The 25,831-nt window shown below is 42.0% G+C and overlaps 1 protein-coding gene across 1 annotated transcript in view; it reads right to left on the bottom strand.

The window, feature by feature from the left end:
* tafa3a (TAFA chemokine like family member 3a) overlaps nt 1-22,877 on the bottom strand; it is a 98,783-nt gene extending 75,906 nt beyond the window's left edge. Inside the window, exon 1 of the mRNA XM_079341426.1 lies at nt 22,344-22,877. The gene's annotated coding sequence lies outside the window, so the exon portion shown is untranslated. The remainder of the gene's footprint in view (nt 1-22,343) is intronic.
* Nucleotides 22,878-25,831: the final 2,954 nt, after the last annotated feature.

Here is a 25,831-nt window from a genome sequence, read left to right as displayed (position 1 = left end):
GAAGGCAAAGAGCAGCAGAGCTCAAACAGAGCCACAGAGTCATTATTTTTAGTCCTGTTTGCTGTGGGCTCGTTCCAAACGCCTTCTCTTCCTCCACGGGGATAAAGAGCAGCAGCATGAGAAGACGAATGGAACTGGGCCCCTAGGAGAGTGCACGCATCAATATCAAATCAGATACAGCCGTAATTATAATCACTCAGTTTTCTGTTTGTTCTTTACAGTTGTGTAAAATCCTTATAAGCCGAGATGCAAAGTGGACGAGAGCAGTGTGGACAGAGAGGTTTCTCTGGAACATGATGGTGTGTAGAAAGCAAAAGCTACACAAAGATATTAAAATGCACAATTACTTTAAATGATGTGAATTCATCTCTAAGGGTCATAAAAGACCTCAGAGCTGCAATGAAAGCTATTTTTTTTCTCTCCCATTTCATCTATCTCTTTTTATGATAACTAATGAATTTGTGTATTTGTTCTCTTGAGTGTGTTAGGCACAGAGTACATTTTGTTCAACAACCCGCTTTGGACATTAAGGCACTCATTTGAAGTCCTGTTGATTTAATTTCATAAGAACTAAAAGCACAAGTGTGTCAGTTCTTAAAGCAATACATCAGGTTGTTGTCACCACGATGTCTGACTTTAACAGTCCTGAAAATAATGGACTGACTTCATCTACCACAGAATCAACATCTTATAAGCACAGAAACTGTACATTCACCTCCAATTCCTCACTACAACACTGTCTACAAGACATTATGTTTGAATACAGCTGAACTGCTTTTCTTGTAACTAGAGCTTAACCAATCAAATCGACCGATATTGGCACATCGTAGTGACGATCAGTACTGGCTAATTCTATCACACATATGCACCGATTCACATATTGTTCAGGTCTTACTCGTAACTTCACATCAACATAGTAGATGTTAAAAAAAAAATAGTTGACAAAACAAATTAACGACTAACTCTGCGCCCTGTCTGGGAAATGGTCGTGTTTCCACTGCACAACTAGTACGGCCAGAATACACGGACATATTTCTACAAGCGAATCCCAGACGAGCAATTTCGATCTGCTCTGCTAGACATACGTGCCGAGTCTTTATTCTACCGAGGTGCTTCCTGAACATGTGTAGATGAGCAGAGATCAGGGCAGGCAGTCAGACACGAGAACCCACAGGGCAATTGCCAAGAAAACACCATGCACAGATTCCTGACCCTACTGTATATCCCCTCAGTATTTTACGCCAAGGAAACTATTATATGGATGTTGCTCTCTTTATTCCAGCATGATCTCGTAGTTTTCCTGTGGTCTTGCAGAACCCATCAATCCAGCTGTCATCAGTTTCCTGATTTGAGTCCATAATTTAACATTTTAAAACCTTCTGAGTCTCCTGAAACGTCCATCACACTTGCAGATGTCCAGTCACTACAGGAGCTAGAAATCACCTGTTTGCATGGCGTGCATGTAGCTCAAGCATTTTCCACATCAGACTGCATTATACTGTTGTCTCTGTGTGCTGCTGGACTTTTACAGGTCATTAGAGAGGAGGAAAGGTCTGACACTGGGCCGCGCTGTGGGATTTCAGGGCGGAAAATGCTCCTTTATCATCGCCGCTCGGCTCTGTCCTGCAGGTGTGTGCGGCTTAGAAAACCCTGAACGTACACACAGAAATGAATCCATGCATTTACAGGAGGATGTTTATGTGTGCGTGCATGCGTGTGTCTCTGTATGTCCTTGTACCTGCACAGAGGCGTCACTGAAGAGCCGCAGACCAGAATTCATTTTGCTGGCGCTAATACAGAACAAAGCAGAGCCAGAGATGACATCTATGATCTATCACACTCAGCCACCTGCTTCCCAAAAAGAAGGCCATTTAAATGCCACATCTGCTCCGGTGCAACACCATCCGCCAGCCATAAAACACAAAGGAACACCTTACAGCACACCAGGATTACATCCAATAACTCCCATATATATGAAAGCACATACAGTATTCTCACACACAAGGGAAGAGCTCACACAGGATTCTGACAACCGTTTGAAAAGAGGAAAAGATATATATAACCTAATTTTTTTGTTCCCAGTAACCCAACAGGAGCCCAGTGATGCATGTGCAGCTGTCGTGTCTGGTAGAAAAGGCCGAGGATAACTTCAGAGGTCACTGAGGCGGCACACGCTCCGAGCCAAAAGCCCACTAGTCATAGAGCAGATGAAGTCCAACACAATCTGACCAACTGTCTGTGTTCAGCTGGCTCCAACTGTCTGAGTGAACCTGGCTGCTCTGGTGTGAACAAAAACCTTAACAACCTTACAAACACCATTGTCAGATTTCTGGTGTTTGGCTGCCTCTGCCAAAAGATATGTGAGTCATCTTGTATAACACAGGTATAGTTTGTTTGTTTGACTTTGCAGTCCAAAGAAAATACACTGGTGATGATGTCACATTGAAATGGAGGAAGAAGAACAAGCATTATGTAAAGATGTAAAACTTGAAATATCTTTAAAGATAAACACTTCTGTATTGTATGTTTGACGTGCTCTTGAGACAAGCTCAATCACCTTCGAAGATTTGGACTATTTTAATAACTCGATTTTGGCGCCCCCTGTGGACAAATCTGAACATTTTGTCTTGTTGTGTAAATGTGCAAGAAGCGTTTTTATCGTTAAACATATTCTCTTCCTCAGGTCTGTTTCGTTCATTTGTCTTTACTATGGTCAACACAGAGTTTGTTTTTCATGGGCGTGGGGGGGGGGGGGGGGGGGGGGGGGGGGGGAGTAGAAGAGAGAATCACTCCCATGATTCCCCACCAGCCTCAACATTTGCATAAGCGCCCTGGCAGTGAATTGACATACGGTGCATTTAAATGTTGCCATCTAAAGAAACTTGATGAACATGTCAAAAACAGTCCAAATGCCCTTTTGAAGGTTTATGCTTTATGAATGATTTTATTGTTGTTTTTGTGGGTTTTGAGGTCAGCCAATGTCTGATTTTTCTTTTCATGTGACAAAACATATCCCTGAACAGTACATTCAAAAATCCTGCCAATTTTTGTTGTCCACACTACGTTATTTAGATGTATACAAAAAAGTCTTTTGAAGAGGTTTCTTGACAAACAACTTGATATACAGTGTCTTCACTCTCAGCCACTTATACGTTTCACTTGTACTTCAGCTTGTAATGTTGCATATCTCATAAAAGAAACCACACAGAGGGCTTCCAGCACTGTCTATACCGTAATAAAGGACAAAGATAACTAGTGAGATATAAGAAAGGTTTCCAACATAAATCGATGCAGCAAGAAATGCTGAGCCAAGCATAAAGGTTGAAATCGTTCGAAAAAGCCAAAACATTGTAACAGTATATATCACACCTCCAGCAGGTCTGCACAGGCTTCACTGCAATGTGAGTAACAAGCCATGAAAAAAAAAAAATCAGTCTGTCGGCCCCTCTGCTGTCAGCTCGTCCCCTGTGTGTTTGTCAGTGTCACGCTCAGCTTCAAAGAGGGACATTTTCTTAAGTTCTTTATTTAGCATCAAACCAGGTAAGATTGCAGTGAGAGGAAAATATCACTCTGCTCATCTGTGCCTGCAAAGAAAACTACCATGCAACATCATTAGACACAAGGCATTAACAAACACAAGGCCAAATAAATAACCAAATATAAAAGGAGATTTCTGCAGGCAGTAAACGTTACACAGTTATGTTCTTTATATGTGGAATTTACGAAGTGAGCAACACAGTGACAGAGAATAAAATATCAAATCGATGGACTGTCGGTACTGTTACATGGACTTCCTGGTCTAAAACAACAACAAAAAAGAGGGAAAACGCAGTAAAATTCGACAGAGGAAAATAATGCTTTTAATTAAACCAATAAATTCCAGCTGTGGTAGCCTGTACGAGACTACGGATACGTTTTATTCAGGATCCAATAAATGAGCCAGTGGCTGGTGTTTGTCGAGTCTGTTCATTTTGCAGTATTTCTTAAAAACTGGAATACATTGAAGATAAAACTGGATGCCTGGGGATTGGATTGTGCTGCATGCATATACTGTACATAGCTTGAGACAGGTTTAAAACATTTTTTATGCACAAGTTTTGCTTTGATGATAGGGGTCTTAAATCATCGTAACAGAATCACTGCTGGCTAAAAACTTTTGGAAGCGCTGTTCTGCTTGGGTTAAACACCTCCACTCAGCCGAGGCCTTCAGGGAGGAAGTTATGGATGCACAGTTACAAGTTCTGGGGTGAAAGTTTCTTAGGGGGAAAAAAAGGTTTCTTTCATCATCAACTGTCACATTTACCTGGATCACTGTGTTTTAACTGAACAAAGTTAAAAACATGTACACAACCACCTGTACAAGAGGAATTAGAGATTCATCATCAAATATACAAAAGAGTTCAAGTTTGTTCTGGACAACAAACTGAAAACAGGGTTTTAGGCTCTTTACTGTTTGTTTTTAACACAAACAAAACGCCAAGCATGCAGTCGACATTAAAAGGCACTTTGAACACTTGTGTTAGAAAGTCTTCAGGCATAAGCACGTCTCTCGTTTTCCTCATGTCCACTTAAGAGTCTTTTCCGGGCAGTAAAGCGCTGGCTGTGCCCTTTGGAGCGCTTTCATGAAGGGTTTGTGCGCTGACAAGAGCACTGTACTTCCCTCCTGTCTCTATGACAACAGTCTGTTGACAATGGCTGTTGTATGAAAGACAATACTCCATTTCTTTTTTTACTGTATCCGTTTTATTTTAGATCGTTTTCACCCAGCAGACATGGGGCGAAGAGAACATGTGTACAAGACACAATACTGAGGCAGCAAAAAATATACCGGGAATGTTTTTCTGATGGCGAAAAGCAAAAAGGTGACGTCAACAGAGCCTTTCTAAAAAGTCCAAACATCTATGTGCTGTCCTTTCTCTATGAAGCTTACAAAGAAATCAATGTGAGTCCCTAACCCTCGGCATATATGCTCATCTATTTAACATGGACATGGCTGTGTTTTTAGCTAAATGATGTTCTGAATGTGTACAGCACTTTCAGTTACTCTATTTATAAACTGTGCTCCATCATTTGACTTGCCTGGCCTACAGGAACAGTGATTTCTGCTGTGAGTTCAATTTTACATTTTGGTTCCACATAAACAAACATTTAGAAGTTAGTAATACGTTCATGTGTGATGTGACACATAATTGGGCATCTGTCTGTTGAATCATATTCTCATCGCCGCTTTCTTTGGTTGAAATGTTTCTTCTTCTTGTATTGAGACGTCTTTTTGTTTATCGGGGGAGGCTGGTTGTGGTTCAGGAGTCACACAGGGGGGGCTGCGTGGGCTCCTTTAATGAACTCCTGCTTCAGCGTGATGAAGGGGTTTGTCTGAGCATAAGAGTCCGCTCCTCCCCCTCACAAGGATCAACTACCAGGGTGCCTGATAGCGGAGCCGCGTGCCTCCCACACACATTCACACAAACATTCATACATACAGTACGTGTTTATCATAAGTACTAATAATGAACACCTGAAAAACACACAAGAAGGACAACACAACAAGACTCGAAGAAAATATCCAAAAAGGAGATTTCTCTTGATAAAAAAACACTGAAAGATGAAGGAGCCTATATGTATAACCATGAACCACACACAGCTTCACAAGAGAAAGAAATCATGTCACTGTTTCTGTAATTAAAAAATAGTATTATGACCATGAAATGAAACGCCATTTTCTAACGCAGCGCCCCCTATTGGTAAAGGTCCTAAATGAGATCACTATCTACAACCAAAATTGGAACAATGTTGGTATCTGAATGTATTCACCTTTATTTATCCACGGTAGACTTGATGAACAGGTCGTCTCGTGGTTTGCGCTTCACGTACACCAAACTGCCCCGCGAGGACTGATGAGCCAGGAACGTACAGTCTCTCCTCCCTGCAGCCTTTCAGCTTTTCTCTCCTTTTCTCTGAACAGATGGAAGTGACAGCTTCTATAACATATCACAGTTCATTAGCAGTGAGCCAGAACCGCTTCATTTTCTTCCCTTTTCAGCGAGGATCTATTCTCCTCGTCACAGCCGTCAGTATGATGTTCTGTCAGATTCGTAGAAGCACGCTCTTTGGAAAGGACGGGCTGTGTCTGAAGCCAAGTCCTCTCTGGCTCTTCGAGGGGAGATTCCCCTTTAAAAACGCTCGCTGTAATGCAAATGTTCGAATCCGTGCACAACTGCGTGGTCCCAGTGGTGAGGCCTTCAGGGCGAGATCTTCCATATCTTAATACAGAATCGCTGTCTGTCAAGTCTCTCACCATTAATTCAGCTGTGGCTGCACAAACTGTGATGTCAAAACTATCGGCTCGCTCTTCTCCTGTCTCCTCCTTCACTTCTCTCAAACCTCATTTGGAGATAATAGGCCGTACAGAGGGGGGGAAAGTGCCCTTTTTTAATTATCCCCAGGATTATGAGCTTTCAGTTGTTCCCAAATGCTAATACATAGATGGCAGCTGTGCATCTTTGCATTAGTAGGCGTATATTACCCTTCCAATTTGGCCTCTGTTGCTGATGGCTTACAGCTGATCTCTGCACACCTCATTTGACGGGAAAATAAGAGTCTGAACGGCTCTGCGTGAGAGACGTAATGAGGTTCTGAGATACGACCAGGGAGTACAACGCCAGAACTCACACGGCGTGATGACAGAAATGAAATATAGAATCAATCAGGAATCCACTTGGATTGTTCAAAGATACTAATGAGGATGACATTACGGCTGTGAGTCGAAACCATGAATCAAAAAAAAAGTGATCAGTGGAAACAGTTGTCAGAGTTTAGTTTCAGTTACAGGATTTTAGCAGGCAGAAGCAGTTTTTCTGTAAAAAGCTCGACCGACTTCCTGATAGTCTTCCCTAATCATCCACATGTATTTGCATTTACTCTGCTGCCTGTAAGATGGAGCCATCACTAACTATGAGGAGCTTAAATCTACAAACAAAAACACTGGCTTGAGGATGGAAAAAGAAAACACGATCGATCTTCTTCCATGGCTGACACTCGATGAACTTCATGGGTAAAATAAGACAGACATCCTGTCCATGATTCATATGAGTAGCTGCTACAGAGCAGAGCTCTTTATAGACTCTTCTACTCATGAGCTCTTGACTATTTCAGGTTTTGAAAAGCAGTCACAACCCAACTTCACACAAACTTCAAGTCACTGCGAGAGCAAGCTGCAACCTCTGGTCTTGAAAAGTGAAGCCCACGCAGAAGTCTGCATCGAGTGTCCACTTGAGTCTGGCTCCAGGAACGCCGGAAGTCACACTGGCCAAAAAAGCCAGTTTTACAGCCTAAAGGTAGGGAGGTCATTTTCTTCAGATACACTTTTTAAGATGCTGGTTGAAATTGTCTTTAGGTCCTGACAGACGTTAGTAATCCATGTGATTCACAATTCACATTTTATCAGACTAATCAAGCCTCTACACCATGCACGCACGAGCCCACAGTCAAAGCATGAGCTTGGGGGGGGGGGGGGGGGGGGCTTAAGACGGAGAACAGAGAGGATGCTACTTTCAAAATCATGCTTGTTTTAAAAAATTACCAACCCTGCCTTCAAAGAAATTTGTATGGGGGGGGTTAATGGTTTTTTTTAAACGGCCCGTTTTTGAAAACGATACTTATTATCCGTAGGCGCAATTGCGTGGGCGCAATGAACCTGTTCATCAACAGGCTTAAAAGCTCCAACTCTTAGGTTGACTCAAAGTTAGAATGAGACAGCATTTCCAGCATGGCGGCTGATGCCGATGAGCCTCCGAAGCCATCCTGTCGTAACAGACGGCTGACGTCACTCAGGCTACGTCCATTTATTTTTTAGGTTTGGCTGTTTGCAGTCGAGGAAGCATCCCTCCGGCACAATTTCGCTTGTGCACAAGAGGCCTATAAAAGACAAAGAATAAATAAAGTGTTGACTATGAGAATCAGATTGAATTTTAAGCTTTTCTAAGTTTATATTCCCGCCATATGCACCGTAAGATATCACTATAAGGAAATCAATAGCTTTTACAAACCTCATTAATTACAGCTGCTCCTTCTTCTTCTTCCTCTTCTTTACACGGCGTCCCCAAACAACACAGAGGAGACGTATTTATTTTCTTCTCTTTAATTCTGTATTTTCTTCCTGGCTCGCTTAGCTGCTACTTTGTCAGCGAGTGTGGGAGACAAAATAATTGCCACTATATTTCCTGAATTGATTTCTTGCACAGTTCTAATACAGTGGTCAGGCCAGCACTCAGGCATCCGTGACAGGCCGCTGTTCTGCAGGCTTTGTGTTTCAGGAGAGAAAAAAAAAAAAATCACTCAACAACCAGGCTCTTTTTTTTCTTCTTTTCTTTTTTTTTGGTTTCTACAGCTTGTTATCAAGGGCGAGCATTAGCAATCCAAATCCCTCTGAGGAGAGCCATTCACACTTGTCAGCTCATTGTTAGAATCAGTGGAAATCATTCTGGTTATAATAACAGACAAAGTATTTAATATGAATTAAAAGCCCAACACAGCATGAATTCCTGACCGGAGGGTCAGCCCCAGGAAGACAAACGATGATTCAAAAACATTCCTACTGATCCAACAGCTTCATATGATGACTTTTCCTTTTGTATGTTGTAAGGCCTGTTTTGGTCGGCCTCGACTCCACTCTCATATATTTGTGATAATGTGTTGTGAAAAGTCGTGGAGTGTTGACTCAGTATGTAAGACAAGGGTGAGAAATTACTCGTCATGTGACAACGACTTTGTTTTAGTTGTTCCTGGAGCCCGACTGATCATATTGGCTGATACTTGCATTTCCAGTGACGAACTCCGTCAGCTGATGTTATAACAGATATACGCCGAAATTACTGGACGTCTTCAACGGTCTCAGTTCATTTGGTGCTCACTGTATTAAACTAGTCGTTCTCTTTCACCAGCAGAGGGCGCTATATAGATAGATATTTATCTATCTATCTATCCATCCATCCCTCCATCCATCCATCTATCTCGACAGATTCAAGATAGATCTAAGTAATATATTAGCAACTATAGCTTGGGATCTGATTTCTAATGGGATGTTAGGGATGTTATCACACCCCTAACATCCCATATCTGTCTGTTTGTGACGTCTGGAGTTGATTCATTGTCATCCTGACGTTTACCTGGAAGTCCTCTCAGAATTTTAAATGCTTTGCTGGCAGTGCAAAACTCTGTGCGTTGTTTTTATTTAGCCAAGGAGGCATCAGGCTCACAGCTGCAGAGTTCGACTCAGCATCCACCCCATGTGGAGGAACAGAGTTTAAATGAACCACACACACAAACACATGAAGCACCAATTCATAACAACTGCTATACTCGGGACATTTACTACAAATAGCAGGTCAAAGACTTTACTCATTATGTTAATCCATCATGAGCAAGGCACTAAAAAGTTATCATGTCGTTCTGCATATTTCCTATTGTGAACTTTGCTACACTTACTTTTACTTTGTTAAAGATGCAACTTAAAATGTGGCAAAATAAATAATTTAAAAAACATGGAGATTAGAAATAATGAATTATACAGTCAAATACTAATGAAGAGTAAGAAGAAGAAAATGTAATTTGTTTATTTAGAGTCTGCAGTGAGCAGTAAGCTACAGTAAGTTTCACATGTTGCTCTGCTTTACGACTTTAGCTGCACAGTGTTTGAGTGAACTTGTAATAACTCTTAGTGGTGTTTTGCTTCCATTTAGAGGCTTGGCAGTCGAATGGGTAAAGGAGCTTTTGTGATTGTTGTACTTTGTGCTACTGAGACTGACTGTGCCTTTTGTCTTTTGGAAAAACAGCATAGGAGAAAAAATCTGTTTGTTCAAATTTAACCGCAATTGTTCTTAGTTGATGTTACTTTGCTTTACAGAGGCTGACAGTATTTCTTGTATGATTCTTAATTACTAAACTTGTGTTCCCTTTGGACATCTATTGGAATAATGACCCCGCTGAACTTCCCCTTCTGGTGCAGACTGCTTTTAAATGAGGTAAAAAGGCAGAGGAGAGAACCATGTGCCACCCTCACGCTGAGCCGGATGAAGGAGAATGAACGCCCAGACTCCACCAAACGAAATGAGGAGGAAATCTCAGAGATGGAAGGATGTGGAAAGGGAGGAAATCTCAGAGATAGAAGGATGTGGAAAGGGAGGAAATCTCAGAGATAGAAGGATGTGGAAAGGGAGGAAATCTCAGAGATAGAAGGATGTGGAAAGGGAGGAAATCTCAGAGATAGAAGGATGTGGAAAGGGAGGAAATCTCAGAGATAGAAGGATGTGGAAAGGGAGGAAAGTGATGTCACTTCCATCGGTCATGACTCCTGTGGCTCTGCCATGAACAGAATTTTCCTTGACACAACCGCTTGTCTGACACATTCTCTCCTTTTACAGGGCCAATGGGTTAAAGCCACTTTCTAAAACCTTTTCAGCGAGACATTTCTGCAAAAAAAAAAAAAGTGAGAGAGAGAGAGAGACAACATGCAAGATTGGCAGGGACAGCGAGCAGACAGTGCGAGTGCATTAGACCTCTGGCGTCAACCGAGGCGTCAACTAATGAGCAGCCTGGGATTGTGTCCATTCGGACGCACTCTGCTCACTCGGGGTGCAGCAGGAGGCTTGGGGCCGTGGCCACAGACGGCTGGGGGACATGAATAATTGAGTTTCCTGTTTTAAATGTTTAAATGAATTAGAGGGCCAGGGGAAGAGGTGTTAAGAGATGTTCAAAAGAGAGGGAGGGAATGGCAGCAGAATTACCTCCATTATGTTTCTAATCATGAGACAGAGATGTGTTCAGTGTCTGTGGTTGAGTAGGGTGACATTCTCGAAGTGCATGTTAAGTGCTACATAACACTAGCTTTGGCAATTCTGACAACAGATTCAAATACATGTAAAATAGTCATAACATTTTGACACAGAGCAAATACATGCACATCTTTGCAATGGTCTACAGTGTCAGTCGTACCCTCCTTACTTTTTAACACTTACATCCTATTAAAGGAGCAAAATATATATTTTGATTTACTTTACATACTTAATTTATCCCTGAGGGAAATTCTGGTGTAAACTCTGTTATTGACAGATTATTCTGTTATCGGTATGTCAGTAAAACCTTAATTCAAAAGCTAAATAAGGGGTCACTCATGAGCATTTATTGATCCACTCAGTTGTATAACTTCAGATTGACAGGCTTGTTAGGACGTGATGAAGTTATTCAGTGAATAAATAACTTATACTGGCAGGAGCTATTAGCAGGTGATTGGTTTCTCACTCTCTCACTTCATAACGAGACGAAGGATTTTATTTTCAGAAGCTCTAAAGCTTTTTTTTTTAAAAGTTAACCCATCAAATCATCTTCCTGCTGAACCAAAGAGCAGCTACGACCTGGTAAACTTCATGTTATCGTTTATGTTTTATTTTCTTTGATGAATTTTTGTAGAGAAGCTAACACTCTACAGGAGCGTCATTAAAAAGTAAGCTAATAGCGCAGTGCAGTTTGGGAGTATTTTGGTGAACAACATGGAGACAAAGTGATACGTAGGCTGTGTCAGGTTAAACCAGCATATCGACTCGAGTAATGTGTAACTATACATGGCACAGTCATGTACATGCTAACCTGCAGGAAGGAGTAAAGGCTGGTGACGGTAGCAATGCTAACGTTAGCCACATTTTCCAACCTATTTAACATTGTTTACAAATGGCCAATTTTTAATCCACAAGGAACTGCATTTTAAAGAGCGACCACATTGGCAATCGGTACCGTGTGTAAGTATGCTTTACCCCAAAAGTACAATAACATAAAGCCATGCATGTGTTGTATTACAACGTAATGTAACGTGCGAAGCCCGGTTTGTTCTGGTTCCCTTTATCAGTTAACGCTTTCTCATCTACAGCAAGGTGAAATCTGGTACACTTGAAATGAAACTGGGAACACGTTTTGAAGCGGACCAGAGTTCGGTTCTTTGGACCACACCAGACTTTGTTTACGCATTCACACCACCCCGAGGCCAACAACCTGTCCGGCAAAGTGGACCAGAGTTCGTTTCAAACGTGCATCACCTTATCTTTAGGTAAACATTTTTTCTGGATTCAAAGTTGCACTTTAAAAAAAGACGTAAAAATACAACGATGACGAGTCTGTAGTAATTTAACAATTTGTGATCCTACGTTTAGTGTCTATTTTTACATCCATCACCAAAAACATGCAAATGTTCAATAGGCTTTTCCAACTAAAGACAACTTTCATCTGGAGGGATCTGAATGAGATTGGCTAATTTAAGCTTCACTTCACATTAATAAAGTCTGAGGACTTTTCGTTGGGGCAAGTTGACCTGAACAACAACTGGAAACTGTTCCTGCGGAAATTTTGCCAACATGTTCAACAATCTCAGTCACTCACTGAGGAGAGGCATGCACACGCTCTGCACACTCCTTTTCCTTTTTGAACGGGCTGCAGGACTCGACTCCCATGAATGTTTGTGATAAGGTGTTGCCAAAAGTGCATGGAGACGACACAACTTCTAAAACAAACGCATGGAAATATGATGAGTCATAAAATCTCGCCCGAGGCTCACGCACTGATTCAACACAACCCTCCATGCACTTTGACATTTTAATGAAAGGTTGCAGAGTTTTTACGACTTTGCAATGAAAGCAGTTCTCTAAATGACTGTTGGGTATTTGTAAAACTAAAAGTGCTGCATACTGTACACCTAATTCTGCTAGATATTACTCTGAATTGTACAAAGGCAGAATGTGTGACTCTGCAGCAGCTGATATTTGTAGCAGCCAGTTGTCAGCAGGTTGCATAAAGTAAACAAAGCCCTGCTGACTGGCAGCCATTCCTCTCCACAGAATCCATCAAAGACGGCTCAAATTGAATTCAAAAACATGACACTTAGGTTTCAGATTATCCTCGCAGATGGGAGCACACAGCCCTCATTGCCTGTGATGTGTCTCCAGTACTCCAAACTGGGGAGTAAACAATGATCAAATTGACACCGTCCCTGTGAGGCTACACGCATGCTGGTTGCTCTGGGCTCGTACTGGTTGGAGAAACAGAACAGACAAACGCGAGGACAAAGAAGATGCTGGTATCAGGCTCCTTCGATGTGGGTGGTTTCCTCTGAGCTGCCAGTGCACCACCGCTTCTCCTCCGCCTTTCATTTTCTCCTTCTCACCCTCCCTCATGCCAAAGTCCAAAGCCCAGGAGAAATTAGTCACTCCGCGCGGTGTGTTGTCTGTGTGTGTGTGTGTGATCATGTGTGTTTGAAGGAAAGACAGAGTGCAAGCAAGACGAAAGCGAACAGCGAGGGAGAAAGAACAAAATTGTTTTCCATCCCAAGGCTTATAATTCGGCCTTTTATCAGAAAATTGATGCTGGTCTGAAAAAAAGGGACATCAATCTGAGCATCAGAAATGTGCTGCAGTAACAGGAAAATCCTCGCTGTGCTGCACAGATACAGCCGAGGAAGGACTAAGAAATGATAAGGGAATCTCCAAGAGCCGCCGAGCTTAGGAAATGTTCACATGGACTCATGCAGGGTGTGAGCCAGACAGCGACACTGCGAGGAGGACCTCTTTACAACATGAAATGTCCCCTCACTACAACCTCTATGCACCTAATTGTCCCTCATAAAATCAATGGAAAGATCAATGCTGTAAGCAGGCTGTCATGTATTGTATTTAGTGAGTTAAACTAGAGTTATGATTCCTCTGAGATGTAGAGGAGAGGCTGGTGGGTGTTGTGTTCATCCACGGGAAGGAAATGGCTGAAACTGGAGAGTGCTAAGCTTTTAAAGCTCAGCCACAGGTTGAATAAAGGAAGCGAAAGAGGCCAAAGTGATTTCAGTTGTACGTATGTTTGTGATCTGGCATTTTAACGCCCGGGCTTCAGTGTCCTAACCTCTCACTGTATGTGAATACAGACAACGTGTCTCTACTCCAGCGTTGTCATGGCGTTACTGATCACAAATCTCACAGTTCGGATCGGTGTGACAACAACGGGAAAAATGTATGATATACATTTTCAACTCCCCACCTGGTCATGAATCAAACTGTACATTTTAACATTAACACGAATCTCTTCATCATGAATCTAAATAATTAATCTACGATTCATTTACCAAAGAGACGTACAGAAGAGACTTAAAATAACCGTTGGTGTCCACATTTTTTAAAACTTAAAATTTTCTATGACAACTTTAAACGCAAAGTATGTCATTTCTGCCACCAGGGGGCTCTCTAAACAACAAGAACAACAACAAAAGATTACTTCGAGGCTAGCAGGGAATCATGGGAGTGATTCTCTCTGCTACTCTCCAACAAACTCCGAGTTGATCATAGTCTAAACGAAGGGGTGAAACAGACCTGAGTAATAGAATATGTTTACCAACAAGCTAATATATCCACTTATAAGTGACATGTCGTGTTTATCACAGCAGCACAGCTACAGTGCAGCATCATTCATTAAGAGCTCTTAAGAGCTTTTCTTATGTAGCGTTCTTTGACTCAACATACAGTGTTTCCTTGGCAACGATAAACATCATCTGTCATCGCGTCCGCTACAACAAGACACGTCCCGTTAGAACTTTAAAATGAAGGATTTCTCTGGCAAAGATAACTGTTGGAAATATCTGAAGTAATGTAAGTACACAAGAAAAAGAAAAATGTATTTAGATAAATTTAGATATTTGAATGTAAGCATTGAAATAACATTTTACATAGTCCACCTTTAAAGAACAACTATTAACATGAGTTCAAACTTGATTTATCATCTTTATTTAACTAAACTTCTCAGAAAAGTGAACTTCACAGCATCGCAACAGAAGAAAATGATATTTGAATTGTTGCAACTTTTTGAATAGTAATAGGGTTAGGATTCGGCGTCAATGTAGACGTGTGTTAAATGGTTGATTGCATGTTTTAAGAAAAGATTTGTTTAGTCACAATAGTGGTTTTGAATTCTCAGTGTTGTGGTTAAATGTTGCGTAGACCATGCCTCAAAATGTTCCTTCTTTGCAGAACTATATTTGCACACATGGCCTGTGCGTAATAAGCCAGTACATCCTAACATACGCAACTGTGCTAACGGCTGAGCGGTCAATCAAACTGCAGAATAATAACAGCAAAAATATTCTGCATGTATTTATAGTGCGAGTAATATCATACACATGACTGACTGATAGAGGAGGCCTGTTTGAGCGGATGAAAGAGAAGCTTGAACTGCAGCTACCCTTGAGCTAATTCTATCATGGTGGAGAGATAACACCCAGATTTCTGCTTCTCATTCTCATCTTGTACATTAGATCAAGGCTCAGGCGTTTGGCTTCTGCACAATGCACTTAATGACAGGGGTTCATTTCCTTTTGAAGATAGCAGCCTGCTTTGAAGAGTCCTCCCTTCTTCATTTGCTGCGATCAGATGATGGAGAAACCCGACCGGCCTGCCATTGTTTGAGGCGAGGAGGACAGAAGAAGAACCACGCGGGCAAACCACAGGAGGTAATTGCCTAATTACCTGCCAATTTGTATTTTTTTATCCTTCATTTTTCAAATGACACTAGTAAAGAGACCTCTGCACTGTATTGCCAATTCCATCAAGTCTGATACATTCAATTATAACCTCAACAGAATAGCCGTTCTGCTGTTTTCTCAACAAAGAAATGACAAGCGTAGAAAATAACAGGCTCATTTTAAAACCCAGTAATTGCACTTTTCTGCCCCCAAATTGGAGTCTAATGATTACAGGCATGAGGTGGAGCTTGACAACAACATGAGAAAAGAGTCTGAGGGGGGGGGGGGGGAATACTGCTGGACCCTCAGGCAAAACAAGAGAAACAGAAGAGAGAGAGGAGGGGAGATGGAGAAAGAGGAAGGGGAAAAGACTGCCCACAAAAAAAAAAACAGGGCTCCCTTCCTCTCAACAGAACCCAACGTTCAGAAGTGAGCTTCGTAAAATCTGCATTTTCCCCAACCTTTTCACCGGGGCCAGTGGTTAAGGAGGTAGGAGGATCGAGTTCCTCGCTGCTGTGCCGGAGAAAAGGCTGATGGGAATTCAGCTCAATGGCAAAGCATTGTGGAGCGAGAGCTGCCATATAGTGACTGACTCTACCTCAAGGAGGAAGAACAGAGTGACTGACTGAATGAGGAAGAAAAAGAGAGAGAGGAAAAACTGGGGTTGGTAGAAAAGCCTAATGCCCAAAACCAGCTCCATGGAAGAGTGGATTCCTAAGCTCTGCTGAGGCTCTTCTCCACTCAAACCTCATTGTCCTCAGCACTTGAAAAGTCAGCTGAAGAAGTTTAAGAGCTGAGTCAAATGGCTTGTACACTAAACACAGGCTATTTTAAGGACTAACTAAATGGGAGTTTGCTTGCATGACGTCATCTCTACATGTGAATTAATCCGGAAATCAAGTTGGATATGTTTCACAAGATGAATAGAAGAATAGAAAAATCCATAAACGCTCATATTGTGAATCAAAGAGCTTGTTCAGACTGCAGGCAAATTAGATCTGTTCCTCCAGTCAGACTGTCTGCTGTGTCATTTAAAAGTGATCAGATCCGATTTGTGTCTCCAGATGCCTCTCTGCATGCGTTGCTGTGGTACAACTTAGACACAGAGAAGTTGTTTCTTCTGCAAGAAAAAAAAAGAAGAAGAAGAAGAGGAGAAAAAAATCGATTCACATAAACACACAGCAAAAGCAGTCACGTCCCTCACTCACTCAGTGTAGGTGACTCGAAACGTCACCTTGAGTTTGATTTGAGCCGCCAGAGTGTCCAGACTGAGATGCGAATGTCGGATGCAATTTCAAAGTCAAAACCTCTCTCCATGGACCTTTAATGTGATTGGTAAAAATGGCCTTTGAGTCTAAAGTCTTTGGGTAACCACTGAACAAGGACTAAAACCTGAATGCAACGGATGGGGTATTTGCCTCACTCACCAACCTTGAGGCTTCACCACAGATGGTCAAGGCGAATCTCAAGGGACAAATCTGAGGACAACGATGAATGCGGAGAAAGTTGCTTCTCTCACTTTTCTCTGATTGCATTTTTTGTTCGAGAAACTATTTTCTGACCACAACTACTAAAAATACATGACGACCAAGGTGATGTGCTCATCGAACCTCGCAAAACACGAACACCTTTAAGAACAATGACTGAAATTATGGATGGGCGATTTTATCCGTCAAGACGAAAAAAAATGTTTCTTGAAAAAAGTTTCCAGAACTTTCTGTTCTTTTTCTGGTTGAACTTTTCACCCGAATGTAGCGATTTGAATGTCCACTTTGGGACACTCTGACATCACTGTTGGCTGCGGTCAAAGAATTTCAATTGGACAAAATATCGAAACACTGCTTTCAGCTTGGTGGTAAGACACTCTTTCAAATCTTTTTCTACTCTCTTTTTTTTTTATTTTTTTTAAGATCAAAAACCTGTTCCCATGACTTTTTTTCGATCAAAGACACAAATGTTCTTGTAAGATTTTGTTCAGTTTTTGTACTGATGATTCAGCAGAAAGAACGTATAACCATGAAGGACAAAAGTGTTCCACTCGTCGGCCACCTCGCCGCGTTCACTTTGAAACTAGAGAGGCCGTTACAGCTCTCCCCATTTTGAACTCTGTATGTATTTATATGAGGGAGAAATTCCTCTTACAACTACTCGTAAAAAATTCAGGAGTTAAAGGAAAGGGTTGACTCCACTCTTGGTTCGATGCCTTTAAATGCATGACATGAGCTGCTAACTGTGGGGTTTTTTTATAACAGGAGTCACCTGAACCTTTTTCATGATGGAGCCCTGCAGGCCGGTCTCAGTCATGTACACTGAAGTGAACAGCAGGGGAAACTGATCTAATTCAATGACATCACAAACACAGACACAGCATAAACAGAACAAGAAGAGCTACTCAATTCTGTACACCAAGCATGACGTGCAAAAAAAAAAAAAAAAAAAAAGAAGAAGAAGAGGAGAAAAAAATCGATTCACATAAACACACAGCAAAAGCAGCCAGTTTTAGGAAGATTTCTGCACTTCAGCTGTGAACACTGTCTCTCATACACTCATACACACCCACAACCAAACAAGCGCACAGCAAATCAGCATGAATAAATAAGAGATGGAGTTGTGCTTCCCTGCCTAATCTCGGTGGAAAAAACAGCTTGCTGCATCGGCAAGGATCAACCCCGGGAAAGTGAGAGGGACACTGCTGGCTTCCAGGAAACCAATTTGTTTGTTTATTGTCTTGGTGTTTTGTCGGCGGTTACAGTTCATTGCAGCCAGCCCATCTCGGGCATGCTCCTTTAAATGGCATCTATAAAACATGGGATGTGCTCTCCTCACACCCACCACCACCTCCTCCTTCTCCTCCTCCTTACATGAAGGAGCTGCACACGAGCGTAGCAGCGCTGCCGATCGCTCGCTACGGTCGAGTTTTGAATTTCCCTTTAAACACCCGATGGATTCACCTCAGCAGCTCCAGTAGGCGCTTCGAGAGGTGGAACAAACGGCGCTTTCTAAACACATTAGCCTGTGAGCAGCAAATCTCAAGGTGCTGAAATCAGGTGTAATCATGTAGATAGATGGCTGACTTTTTATTGTTCGGCTAAGCCCCTTTTTGCAGGGCGGCTGGTGGTGAATACAGAGCCTCTGAAATGATGCAACACCCTGGATTTTATGGTTAACTCGTCATGCTGCAGCGATACATTCTCTCCGAGAAGACATAAGGCTGTCACATGTACTGTACATGAATCTCAAGCAGCTTTGGCCTTCCCATAGAGGAGATGCAGAATCATCAGAACAATATTGAGACATTTGGAAAGGTTGAAGTCCCAACAGGGAAGCCTAGTAATACAACTACAACAGGGCCCCTGCCTACCCACATATACATAGAAAGCAAAAAAAACCTAAAGTGTATTGTTTTGTCTCATGCCTGCAAACACACGCCAGACTCTCATATCGTGCCCTATTGATCTGACAGAGCGAGCAGGAAGCCGGCGGAGAACACAAATACTGCCTGGGGTGGCTCCTTAAAACTAGAGACAAGCCTCTTATCCACGGTGTTCTCTTCCTCTGGAAATCACCTGGTGGCTCATGCATATCAAGTACTTTCCCCAAGCTTCAGTCTGAGCGCTGCTTTCCTCAGGCTCTGCTGTTTTGTTGCAACATCTGTGTAATGGCGGATTTGAAAAAACACACAACTGAAATTGCAAGATAATGTTTAACCCCTGCTGCTCTGTCTGCTTAGAAATGCAGTATGTTTGACGTTTGTTTTTGTTTTTTTTGTTGCTCCAGCACTCATCGGGGGATATGCACGCGTGCATACGATGTGACAGCATGATCACTGGCCCAAAGTGTCATAATATGATGCTGGCGTACCTCTGGATGCTGTCCTCGAGCTCTCCGCTTTCATAAGAAGTCAGTGTAGTAATAGAACAATAGCTATTGTCCACTGTGTCCGTGTTTTAGGGTGGGGCTCCTGACCCCCACGGGGTCACCAGGAGGTGCTAAGGGGGTCACCGAAACTTGACAGAAAAAAGAAAAATCAACTAACATGACATTTTAAACTGTCTTTTTCTTTTTTTTTATGAATAATAATAACCACTGAATATTGAATTCTGTGTTCTTTTCTGTGCTAATCTCTTGATTTTACATAAATGACACGTTTGGGAAACCTCTTAATTATGTAACGGACATTAACTGCATGAGCTACATTATAATTACGACATCATTATTATTATTAATTTATTTTTTTAAACTCTATTTATCCTTGTGGGGCAATTAGCGCACCAAGCGTTCAGTTCGACTCAGTTCGACCACAGGAGCAGCGAACTGCATACACACCTGACAGAGCTGGGGATCGAACCCTCGACCTTCCGGTTGAGAGACGATGATCCCATGGTCAACACGAAGTAAACAAGTCACATTTCAGACACTTTATCGTACTTTGTCGCCAATACAACGCTTTCTCACTTAACGTGCATACATTTGAGGTTTTGGATGAATACAGTATAAAAGGACCTGCTCCCAAGCTATCCTGATGCAGTGAAATGAAGCTCCAGTTAGCTATTAGCTCCCCTCAGATCCATTAGTGCCAAGTTAGAGGAAGACGAGAACGTTTTGTGTTAAGAACCGAAATGTTGCAAACTCAATAATTCACACTTCACTTTTGTTTATTAACTGCAAATCATATTATTATTTCAATATTCAGCCATGTTATCGCAAATCACACATTCTTTTACATCTAATGTACGTGATAAAAATAATTTAACTTAAGCTAGCTTGGAACCTAAAACTAACAATACCGGATCTATTGGAAAAAGTTAAACGTGTTTGTTTTAGCACTTTGGAAAATTCTCAAATGCTCCGTTTATTACCGCCAGCCTGATTTCTTTATTTAAGTTGCATATTGACTTAAGACAACTCAACGTGACCTGACCTTTTAAACCGACGCGGTACCTGGAGCTTTATATTTTGAGACTTAGGACGACAAACGTTCGCCCTTATTTCACTATTTTGCAGTGAAACGTGTTGGTATGTCAGAGTGCAGTATAAGCAGAGGTCACAGAGGTTGCAGTGTTCTTACAGCAACAGGCTCAACTTAATTAGAAGCCTTTAGAGTCATAAAGAAGCCCCATTTTTTTTTACAACAACCCCTGCAGACCGCACAAATCTTTCCCAAGTTTCCTACGTTAACCGTCAAACCCACTGGAACTGTCACTGGGATCCCATCTCCAGTAATCCCACGGTGGCCTTTGCTCTGCCTGTCAGCAATACCGACCAATAACATCGCACAATAAAACCCTCCAGAACAACAGCGGGCCGCAGGCGGCTTCAAGGGCTACTGACGGCGATCTATAAAACAATATAATGGGTTGGCTGTCAGTGAGTGTGAAAGGGAAGACGTACGCCTTCTCTGACTCTCTGAGGGGACTTCAATTAATCACAGCGGAATTGTATCACCCTGCAATAGGAGTGTAAGGTTATTACCATCCCCATATTCCGCAGGATGAAATGCGATGATAGCACTAATTGAGGGAGGAGGAGAGAAAAAAAAAAAAACAGCTGACCGCACAAGGCTTGTCAAGGGGATGAAGGGCAGATGAAAGAACAAGGAGATGGACTGGGGAAAAAAAGGAAGAAAGGGAGGAAGTGGGAAGGGGGAAGGAGGAGCGAGGAAAAAAGAAAGAAATATTCACAGTGGTGTGTAAGCATAATCATAAATATCTACAGTGAGAGTGTGTATGTATGTGTGTGTGTGTGTGTGTGTGTGTGTGTGTGTGTGTGTGTGTGTGTGTGTGTAAGTGCAGGGCAGCTGACAGTACACACAAGAGCCATTTTCATTAGGGACTCCATCCATGCCTTCTCAGCGTAATCCAACAAGATAACAGCATTGTACTTTCCTTAAGTCACAAACAAGCCGCTTATAACTGAAGCTTCTTTTTTTCTCCTCCTCCTCTTCTTCTTTTTCTTCTTCTTCTTATTTTAGAGTTGAGGGGGATCAGACTGATGGAGGACACGGCCCACGATTTGGTTCAGCTCCAGGTCCCAATTTCAGAGCAGATTTGATGCGGCTGTCGGAGCCATGTTTATGTTTAGGGGTGCATTAAGTGTCGAAATAGAAACATCTTGCACTTGTTTTTTTTGTTTGTTTTTTTGGGGGGCAGGGGGGGGGGTGAAGGGTTCCAAAAACCCAGAAAACCAGATATGAAGTCCTCCACTGCCTCACAAGCAGACATGGAAAGGCAGATAGTGTGATGGATTGAAAAGATTTGCATGTGGTTCTTTAGGTAAATGATTTCAAATTGAAATTTTATGAAACCATGATCACATATGAACTCTGCACTCTCACACTTAATGCTCCTTTAATAAAACTGTCTACCAAATAAAGTTTCTTTACATATCGGCACACATAATGGATCTCTTTCAGTACCTTCGTGCACCCAGCACGTGCAGGCAGATCTCTTGGGTTAAAACTTGTTATTTGGGGGGTCTAATTGGAGCTTCATGTGGCGCCACAGATCTCTCAATGCAGCCTGCAGCTACACCTGCAAGCCACTTTACATCATTAGTTTCAAGTAGCTTGCTGATTTCTCACAAGTTATAGGCTAATAACTATTTATCATAATCGAAACATTCGATGTCCTAAACGATATGAGTAGTTTATTAATAGATGTGGCTGCTTGGCAGTTTCGCAGTCGCGCGTGAGCTTTCAGATTTAAGAAATTCACAGTACGCTTGATGACATGATTTCTCGCTCACTTGAGCTTCATAAAAATCCACAAATACAGCAAATTTAAAGCACAAAATTGATGACACTCACCTGTCGTTGTGCTGTCAATTAATCCCCTAGAAAGGTTCCTTTCATTTATTCTCCATTGTCAACGACCAAAGCCAGAAATGCCATTTCCTTTCCGCTTCTTGACGCCCTTGACAACACATAACCTTAAAAATGCTGCTCTTGAGTCAAAGCTGTCCACAGAGAAGTCCCCCCGAGTCTTGCGAGTCGAAACTGGGGCTGGTTTTGCCACTTGAACTTGAAAGTCTCTAAAAGTTGCTTCTGGTCCTCCGCTCTCTGACTCTCAACTTCCCCTCCGTCGGAGAGCCTCAGCAGCTGGACAACACGCCGGACCTTCACTCATAATAACTGGACTCAAACATGATGCATATTTGTCACAATCCTCCTCTTTCTCGGTGGGTTTTGGCAGCGTCTTCATGCAGTCAGAGAAATGGATTTGAGGTGTCCGCCGGCTGAGAGAGCAGCCCGGATTCATCCCGGTGTGTGGGGAGGCTGCAATAGGTTGCTTAACTGGTATTTTTGCGCCATCCAGTGGATGTGTGTGGTAGAGGGGCTGTGGTGGTGACAGGAAGGAGTGCAGACATTAATCTCAGCCAGATTTAGATCATGGTAACTGAATGACTGTGCTCTCTTGACGACAGCACACAATCTAATCTACAAACATGTTTGCTTTATTTGAATATATCATGTTGGTCAACAGACATGTTTTAATGATTTTATTTAGACATATATTTAGCAGGTTGGGCATTTGTGAGTGTAAATTGGTTTCACCAAATGTTTTATTTGGCCATTAGGGACCACCTACTGCGCGTGTCAGAGGATAGCCAGATTTTGAAATGAGGCGACAAACCACCAGGACAATAATTTGGCTCTCCAAACTGTTTGTCACATTCCCTGCAAGGGTTTAGTTTATTTCTGTTTCTTCTTGTATCATGTCCTGTGTTTGTTGTTTTACTTTGTTCTTGTCTTCAGTTTCTGGTCTTGTGCTTTTTTGTTCCTTGTTTCCCTCCTGTCTGATTACCTGATGTGTCTCACCTGTGTCTTAACTCCACCTCCCTTTTCTGTCAGATCTGTTGGCTGCATGTCCTTCTCCCCAGTGTTTTTCCACCCTGCTGATTACCTGATGTGTCTCACCTGTGTCTTGTTAACTCCACCCCCTGTTCAGTATCAGTATGTCTGTCTTCCCCTCACTCTGTGCCAGTTCGTCTTGTCTTTTGTAGCAGCGATACTAGCACTTTTGTATTTGTCTTCTGATTCTGATCCTGATTGTTTTTTGACCCCAATTTCTGCCTGCCGTTTTTTTGTACTTCTGCCTGGAACCGACTGACTACCCGTGTACCGAACCCTGCTTGCAATAAATGGACTTTGATTCTGCTTTAGCCCAGAGTCGTGTGTTTGGGTCTCCTCCTCTGTTCGTGACGCTGCATCCGTGACACTATTAGAAAGTGGAATTAGGGAAAATCCACCTACAAAATCAATCGGCAAAAACAACAAATGTGCTGTAAAAATTGGCCAAAAAAAACCACAGACTTCTTCCTTCAAAGGCATTAGACAGAGATGCAGCTTACGCCCAACCTTATTTCACATCGTCAATGAATTGGCAAATAAACTGGATGAGTCTGCAGCACCTGGTATCACCCTGTTAGACACTGAATGTGCCTACTGTTTGCAGACGACCTGGTGCTTTCTATTTCCAAACAAGCAAGGGCTAGAATAGCACCTGGATCTTTTACATTTTCTCCAAGGCCTGGGCCCTTGACAGTCTATCTAACCAAAACTAAAATCATGATTTTTCCAAAAAAGGAACAGCCTCCAACACATCAATTTTGGATTCATAATAAATACAGTCTAAATTGAACACAAAAAGTAAACTGAACTGTAACCGAGCTGTGACCAACCTGAGAGACCAGGCCAGAAGGGCTTTTTACGCCCTCAGAAGGAACATCAAATTAGACATCCCAATTCAAATCTGGCTTAAAATACTGGACTCTGTTATAGAACCCATTTCTCTATATGGCTGTTAGGTCTGGGGTTCTTTCGCAAACCAAGATTTTACTTAATGGGATCAAACATCAAATTGAGACTCTGCTTGCAGAATTCTGTAAATACATCCTCCATGTCCAACAATGAAAGAAGTAACTCTAAATATGTAAGCAGGATTCAAAGACTTTGTTTTAGAGTGGGGCCATGGATGCCAAGAGAGATGGTCATTCAACGCTTGAGTACACCTCAAAGAAGATTACAAGACCTTCATCAAGGAGTACTCCATAATTAATGCAAATCATCATACCCAAACAACTCTTCTAGGATCACACATGATGGAAGAATGTCCTCGACTTCTATACACTCAAATTGAACCACAATGATTACTGTGATGGCCACCACGTTTAGAGAATTGTGTTCTGTAGTACAGCATTTATTTGTGTTGGAACAAAAAAGGAATGGCAGTGGATCATGTTTTGTGCTGTGTGATGTCTCTAAGGACCGAGAGCTGGCGGAGAGAGAGAGAGAGAGAGAGAGAGAGAGAGAGAGAGAGAGAGGAAACGGTCCTGAGGAGACATCCAGGAGAGGAGGACTGGAGCAGGATCTGGAAGACGTGGGAACAGAGGATTCAAAGAAGGATTTGTGGTCCTTTGTGATCTTCCGATGGTTGCCTGTTCCTGCACCATGCTACTTGGATTGATTGATTATCTACCCGACACTTTTGCAACATAGCCTACTTTTAAGACGTATGAGTAGACAAAAAATAACTGTAATAAATACCTCAAAAGGGTACATTTGGGTTGGCATTTCATCAATATAATGTTTATTATGTGTAAAGTAGTTCAGGTTATGTTATTGTGAAAACATTAATGAAGGCAACAAACCCTAAAGAAATGCATTCAAGAAACAAGTTTAACAAATCATTTTCGATCAACACAAAGTGCAGCAGAGATACAGTAATAGATTAAGAGACAGATGGGATTGGTTTTACCTATAGATATGTTTGATCAAAGCAATTTAGTACCAAAAAAGAGTAGTCTTACGTCCCAGAGGTTCTTTATCCTCTGCTGAATGAGACACTCAAAAAATATTAAGAGTATACCCCCATGGCTGCTGCATTGAGGACTATAGCCTCTGTATATTTTTCACGCGTCACAACTGCTAGATTATCAGCGCCCCGATGCTATGTTTAATAATAAGCTACCACACCAAAGTCACAACAGTCCAAGTTAGCATATCCAATATAATTTCTATCTTACATTAGGACTGTTTGTCATGGTTTGGTTCAGTTTCATCTTGATTCAGTTTTCATTCTGTCCCTAGTGTTATTTGTTTCCTTTCCTTGTGTGCTTTAATGTTTCATAGTCTTGTGTTTACTTTAGTCTTGAGTGTGTTTCCCTCTGTCCTCCTATGTTGCCTGTTAGTTTATTTCCTGTCTTGTGTTTTAAGTCTGGTCTTTAGTGTTTCCCGTTTTATCTTGTATATCTGGTTTTAGGTGGTGTCAGTGTCAGTGTTCTTTGTTCCTTGTG

This window comes from Symphodus melops (genome assembly GCF_947650265.1).
Source record: "Symphodus melops genome assembly, chromosome: 4".
Lineage (NCBI taxonomy): Eukaryota > Metazoa > Chordata > Actinopteri > Labriformes > Labridae > Symphodus > Symphodus melops.
This window is presented reverse-complemented; position numbering and strand designations above follow the sequence as displayed.